The sequence below is a fragment of the Pangasianodon hypophthalmus genome, chromosome 14, assembly GCF_027358585.1.
Source record: "Pangasianodon hypophthalmus isolate fPanHyp1 chromosome 14, fPanHyp1.pri, whole genome shotgun sequence".
Taxonomy (NCBI): Eukaryota; Metazoa; Chordata; class Actinopteri; order Siluriformes; family Pangasiidae; genus Pangasianodon; species Pangasianodon hypophthalmus.
This window is the reverse complement of record NC_069723.1, coordinates 16,777,937-16,785,753: the sequence shown is the minus strand read 5'-3', so window position 1 is coordinate 16,785,753 and position 7,817 is coordinate 16,777,937.

Below are 7,817 nucleotides of genomic sequence, written 5' to 3'. Positions count from 1 at the left end.
TTCTTTAAAGACAGGACAGGCCCAAAAACGAAAGAACTGTGCAAGAAATAAAGCAATATACCAAAAATGAGAGAGAGAAAGAGCACTACCTTTTGTAGTTATGCATCATAAATATTTAACGGAACTTGCTGAAGTGTAAAATGGATGCATGTGTGCATGTGCTCAGTGACTGGGAGAGTGTGTATGCTTGCTTTTTGTGGGGATGGTTGTTGTTTTCCCCTCATCAAGAGTGTGTATTGGGGTTTGTTTGTAAGATTGGGGTCGGGGGATGAGGTGGGGGATACATAAGGCTCACCGAGGAACAGCAATTCCCATGGCAACAGTTTGTCAGGTAGGGGGGCTCGGGGTTCAGCTGCCCTGCAGATCCCTGGAGATGGAAAAAAAGAGTGTGAGCACAAGAAGGGAAAGAGAAGATAGAAGAGAGCACGGGAAGCATTTTGTCTCAGCGCACTTGACAAAACAAAGACAACTCACTCTTCTGGTTTCATGCCAGATTTTTTATTCATAAACAAGCTGCTGGCTGTAAAGCCACGATAAAGCAGTTGCAGGGCCTCTGCTGAGACGGCCACCCATTTGAATGCAAAGCCTCAGCTGCACCAAATCCTCCCTCACACAATTATTCCCCGGATTTCAGCGCGATTTTCATCGAACGCTAAGCTGGCCACGGATCGAGACTGGAGATATGTCATCGAAATAGTCTCATTCAGCAACTGATGGTCATTAACATAAAAATTAAAGAATTAGAAAGCAGGTATGAATGAACCCATGAAAAAAGACTGGATGAAGTGATTCTCCAGTAGTTATGACTCCAATCATTCCTGCTACCGTTTTAGCAGGTCGTCACATTCTTCTTCAACAAGGCGCTAACCAGGATCAACATTTTAGAAATGTGAGCCACTTCATAGTTAATACAACACAGTGCAGAATGTTTACTACACCAATTGCTAATTTCTAACCTCTGTATGTTATACTTCCATTCTTCTCTGACTCAAGTTAGACTGTTTAATTTTACTCAATTAGGTATTTTGGTTCACATTTATCTCTCTATATGTGTATGATTGTCTTTCTTCTCTCTCCTGCTTCTACTCAGTGATTACAGATAAAACACAGCATGTACCCTGTAGCTAACACAGGCTACATCAGGTAATGGTACTGTAATAAGCTAACATTCCTGCAACTAGGAAGTTGATTTGGCTAGCAATGTTACAAGTAGTTTGCATTTTACAAACTGCCAGATGTATGTCAGACGTTAGCCTATAATATGTGCTTCGCTTATCTCTCAACAAGAAGTTAAAATCTGGCAGCTAAACATAATGGGACATTAAGTCTATGGGCAAACTTTCGGTGTCGTCCTCAGCTGCTCTGAGGTCAACTGAGAACTGATTATCATTGCTGATGCAACTGTTTTTCACATAGTAGGCACATAGTTGAATTTGTCATCACCTAGTATTGACATGATCCACTCCATAATCTCCCTTTCCCTCTCCCTATATCTTTGAAATATTTCTTTACATTGTAGATACACTGCACTTAACACATTCACTTTGTTTGTTATAGACTATATTTGCAGATTTGATTAGATTTAATTCTGATTAGTCTATTCAGACTGTTTTTAAAGACTATTTTTAAACTAATCACCTCACGGACTTGCTTTTTCAACCTGCAACCTTGTTGCAAAACTACCCCAATTTGGAGTAAAAAAAAATGCTACATTGGATTAAAAAAAAAAAAAAAAAACTCCAGAAACTACCACGGTCCAGACTTCAGTGTCCTTATAGCTAGTTACAGCCATGTGTGATGTCAAATTAAAGATATTTACTATAAAGGTGTTGAGTGTAAGCATGCACACAGGTGGTGGTATTTATAGATGTAAACAGGTTTGATTTGAATTGATTTTTCTATCCTGCGCACTGGCTGTTGTGTGACTGATAAAATGAGGAACTGCAGTGGAGACATGGGGGAGTTAAAGCAGGGTTAACACCACAGCTTCACAAGTGCTTACTACAGACCAAAGAGACAACACACACATACACTCACAGAAATCTGTGTATATATCCAAACAGCCTTTTCACTATCTAACCATATGACAGCTTATCACATACTTAAACCTTAAATGTCTAATCCTTAATCTCACAGATCCATTCACCTGCCCAGCTTGACTTCTAATCTGCGTATGACTAATGGCTATAGTCATTATCATCTTCTCATCCCTCCATCAGATCTCCATGATTTATTCAGTTTGCTGTGTGGGGCAGTTGTTCTTGTTTTGCCTCTATTTGTGAGGTGTTTATTTTGTCAATGAGTCAAGTGTTTGCCCAGCTGACGTATGCGTGCTGAGGCTGAGGAGGGCGTGATGGAGAGGTGCTGAAGCACAGGATGGGGGCGGGGATGATATGGCATGATGCCCGATTTCCCTCCTTACCCTTTCTTCTACTCCGCATCTCCGAGCCCATCGCTTGGCAAAGCGTGGCTCTGCAGACCTGTGAGAGCATATCGATGCCAGTCCAAACGCTGACAAAGAGTAGAGGCTTAGCCATAATCCGTATTGACTGCCTCGTGCTTTGTCTGCCAATTTATATCATGGATTTGTCTCACTCAATGATGTGCTTCTGTCAAGTTCTCCCACATTAATCCATAACATTATTAGTTTTCAATATAGCCCTAATTATTCCAGCTCTGACCGAAGAGGTAAGAATGAGTGGAAAGAATTAAAATAAAAAAACAACAACAAAAATGTTTACATGCCAAAAGGCGCAGCAACAAAGGCGTTAATTCAATAGAAGGCATTGTCAAATCAGCGGGTATGTTTCCGCAAAGCGAGTGTGAAATGAAACATGGTGCATGCAGGGCCAGTGCATGTGCAGGAGAGGAGGTCTTATTTGATATGCTGAATCAGGCATGCAATGGCAGATGTAGAGGGGGTGCTCTCAGCACTCTTAAATCTAGAAAGTACAGTGAACTTTCAACAAGTGTTGCACCAGGAGTCTGTCTGAGACTGGGAAAACAGGCAGGATATCCAGGAGCTCCATGAAAGACTTTATAAAGTATAGCTCAAAGTACATAGGGCAAAAATGCTAGACTTGGTTAGATTCACATTCACATTTACATCTACATTTAGCAGATGCAACGTTTTTACAGAGCAACTTACAGAAATGCTTTGTAAGTTGTTCTGGAAAAAGTTTCATCTACTAAATGTAGATGTAACTGTGTATGTAAAATCTTCAACAGAGACATATCCTCATGCTAGTTCAGGGTTTAAGAAATACCATCAAGTTAAGCCCTGTTATAAGGAAGCTGGTACAGCATGACAAGAAAACACACAAGTCAAAGGTTTTATTCATTCATACATACACCTTTAATAACTGCTTTATACAGATCAGGGTTGTGGTGGATCCTGAGCTAATCCTGGTAATGCTAGGCAAAGTCTAGGGAATTCTTTTAAAGATTAGTACTCATTTAATTGCTTGGGGAAGAGGTATGTCTTCTTTTAAGACAACCAATTACACAACTGTTTGGACTGCCAGGGGAAGTTCACTCCACCACCAGGGTGCCAGTACAGAAGAGTCTTGATGCAGGTCTACCTTGTAAGTCTTGAGGGATGGTTGGACATGAGGGGGTGTGTTACATGCCTTCAGGAACATGGGGTCAATTTTTTGGCTTTGTATGCAAGCATCAGCATTTTTAAAGTAATGTGGGCATCTAGAGTAAGCCAGTGGAGTGAAAGCAGAAATGGAGTGATGTGGGAGAACTTTGGGAGATTGAAAACAAGTCATGCAGCAGAACTTTTTATCAGTTGCAGAAGAAAAACTTGCCATAGTCCAATCTTGAGATGACAAGAGACTGAACAGGCACCTGAGTGGCCCCCATGGATAGAAAAGGTCGTATCTTTCGGATGTTATAAAGGAGAAACTTGCAGAACTGTGTCAGGTTAGCAATGTGAGGAGAGAAGAATAGTCCAGAACTACCACAAGGTTGTGTATACATTGCCAGATGGTGTGATGCATAGGTGGTTAGGAAAGGCATAATTCTGGACAAAGAAAAATAATAAATATGCGTACTTAGATATGTAAATGTTGAGTGCACCATTACATTTACATACTCCTGGAAGTACAGTAAAGGTTGATATTCTCTTTTGGCACCTTGAAACTTTTGGCAACATGAAACTGTCACCAATCCAGTACCAAAGGTTCCAGTTTTGGTACTGGCTCAAAACTGGGACCAACAGAAAATAATAGTATTTGGAGTTGTTTGCTGATTGGTTATGTATTTAACAGCACATAAGTGATACACCATGTGCACAGACAAATACCAAAAAAAAAAAAAACTAAATAAAAATAAAATTACAGAATAATCTGGTTTGTTGTAGATGTTCATGGTGTTGTTAAGCAAAATTGTACAACGTAATTTTTTAACCTGCATAAATGTTTAATTGGTCACAAAATCATACAGCACTAACAATGCAGCATAAATGAACATAAGTTCTCTTGTTTTCTCATCATATAGGCTGCAGATTTATGGACAGTTTTTAGTACCTTGATAATGTGCTTGCTATTTTATTTTTGCATCAAAATGGGTTACAGTTAAAGTAATTAATAATCATTTTTGCATCAAAATGCAAATTTCTTGACTTGTCATTATAGTTGATGGAATTTCATCAGTCAAGAAACTCACTGATGAAATGAGTTTGTTTCAAAGGAACAATCAAAGGAACCAATCAAAGGAACAATGTTAATCCAAGCACTTCTTCGTGTCTCAGTACAGTTGCGTCTCCAGTTGGTAGAAAATTAACTAGAACTATAAACCTAAATCAAATTGGTTTCTTTTTTGCCTTTTTTTTTTTTTTGTTAAAGCAGAAATAATCGTATGCACCTGCATCTTACTCGCTAAATTGAATCTAGCTAGCTAATGTTTGCAGATAAAATTGGAAAATTGGATAGCTAATTTACCTACCTATCTAACTTAATGATCATTCAAGTAACACTAGACAACATATATACACTGGTATTACTTTTATAGCACTGATATAAAACTTTTTCTATATGCAATATCTTCTTATTAACTGGATGTTGTTGCATGACACAATTCAGGATTCCAGTTGTATGTGCTCTAACATCGTTGTGTATAGAATGACATTCAGATCATGGTCTCTAGTAAGTATATACATGAGTAAAACAATGGTACTGAAATGCCTTACTTAGAGATTTGGAATTTTCTATCCAAAGAGAAATACAGAAATACAGTAAGTATGAACTGAAGTAATGCTACATCAGGGTCTATTATGATATGCATTAATGTTACTATACCACCAGAGTCATGACAGGGTCTGCTGTGCTCATCTTATAGCTTTAAGGATGTGTTCTGGCATTTGCTAAACTAAAAGTATGCCTGAGACATCAGCATGCAGGCTGTCGATGTTAGAGAGCGCATGCACAAACGCACGACTCTCATTCTTTCTAGCGTGTTCTTCGCCTCTCGCCCTCTCCCTCTCTCTCCCTTTCTCTCTACCTCTCTTTCCCCACATCAATTTGTGGTGGTGTGTGTTGTTTTTCTCCCTTTCGCCTGCGTCCCCTCTCCTGGGCCGGCGCTCACATCAACTGTGAGTTGATAACGCCACTGGTGGAGCCCTGTTTGGAATTTAGATTAATGTGTGACTAGCAGCCAGATGGAACGATAAAAATAAAGGAAAATAAGCCGGGAGAGCACTCCAACGGGAACAAAACAGAGGGAAAAAAAAAATCACATGGGCACAAAACAAGCCGGTTTCTCTCTCTGCAGCTTTGTGAGCACACACTGCACGCTGTGAAAGATGGGGACAGGGTCATGGGTGAGGGAATGGACTTATGTAGACACGTGTGTGTGTATGTGTGTGTGCATGCATGCAGGTGATCGCGGCTCATCAGATAACAGCGCACATTTAGTGTGGCTGCCATGAGAAAGAGGTAGCAAACAAGTGCCTTTGTCTTATCTTCCATTGTTAGTGCAAAAACTAACAAATGTCTCTGTTCGCAGGCCTCCTTCGGCCCAGTGCTGCTCTTCAAGCCCCTGATCTGTAATAAGTACTTCTGCCTGAGCGCCTGGTCCAAATCCCATCTCAGCCGCACCGGAGGCAGATAGCTGCTGCTGCTGGCTCTACCACTACCATTATCACTGAGCAGCACGCCTCCTGGGTGAGTGGCAGCCAGGATCGAGGGAAGAGAGAGAGAGAGTGGTGGAAGACAGAAGAACAGATAGATGATTTCATTCTTACAAATTTGATCCGGCAAGAATACTGCAGTTCGATTTCATTTCACTTCATACTAATAAAATAATTAATAAGTAAGGAAAAAACACTTGAGAGTGTGAAGTTATAGTAAAATAATCAACAATGGGGTGGTGAGATGTGGCCAGACGCAAATCTGAGTTAATGCTACCACATGGAAATTATATATGTTCCAATAAGAGCACATCCCCAACTGTTAACAAGTGTCTAGCAATTTACCAACGATTACAATTTTCTATTTATTAATGAACAACACATCATTCCTTTTAAACTCTGATGGCTACATTTAATGTTGTGGAACCTCCACGAAACAAATTAGTTCCTGTTATCACTTACACTATAGCAGCTATAAACAGCTGTTCCATCACCTGCTGTTTTTTTCAGCTGTTTTTTCTCTCTCTTGACTTTAATAAGATAGAAAATGCAGACTTTAATAAGAAAGTGCAAAGTTCTGTAGATTCTCCTGTGGCAGAAAACTTACTGATTGTTATGAGGCACAATGACACTGGAGTCTCCTTCTACGAATGTTAAATAAACATCTCCTTACAGAAAACTTCACCATATCAACAATTTTTCCTTTTTCAACGTTAAATAACATGTTTTCTAAAATCCATGTATGATTATGCAGTGTGTTCCTGGGTAAGTAGTTACTATGGAAATGATAATGTATTAGAGCAAGCACATTGATTTATACCTATGATTTGAATTACAGCCGGCACTACTGTCTGAACTGCTGTTATAGAAAATTAGTTAACACCTTCTGACTAATCATAATTGAGAATTCAAAGGTGTAAACATTAACCCTGATTTTAACCCTAACCATAACCTTTTCTTATGAATCGAGTCATGCAAATTGTTACTAATTTGTAAGTATGAGATCATGTGAGAGGGAAGGGGGACAAGAGAAAGGAACAGAGAGAGAGGAGAGAGAGAAAATATAGTAGAAAAGAGTAGAACAGAGAGAAGAGTAGAGGTTTTGTGTAAGAAGTGTCAGAACCAGTCGTGTCTAAAAGTCTATTCGAACAGTTTATATACATGTGTGTATACATATATATATATATATATATATATATATATATATATATATATATATATATATATGATACATTTTATAGCAAACACATGCATTTCTATCAAGACTGATACTGTGATGATGCATGTTTTTGGCTCTGACCCTATTTCTGTGTTTTTTGGATCTGATGAAACCCTTTAACAACCAATACGATACAGACTTTTATCGCATGATAGATGGCTTGTGTGATGTCAGCCTGTCAAAACAGCGGCCATGCAGTTGATAAGTCTTGTGTCAGTGCAGAAAAAGCTGCATGATAAACAGCTCGGTGACTATATAAACTGTGTGTCAGTGCTGAGTGACCAAAACTGACAAATGAGGCTTTAGTGGAAAAGCCAATGTCAGGTTATGAGTTCATATCATTCCTGCTGTGTTATTACCTCACTGGACTTTGATAAACTAAATTTCTAAGTAAACATACAGCCAGATGATTTAGTGAATAATCTCGTCTGGATAATGTACACATAAGAACTGCTGCTGTAATCA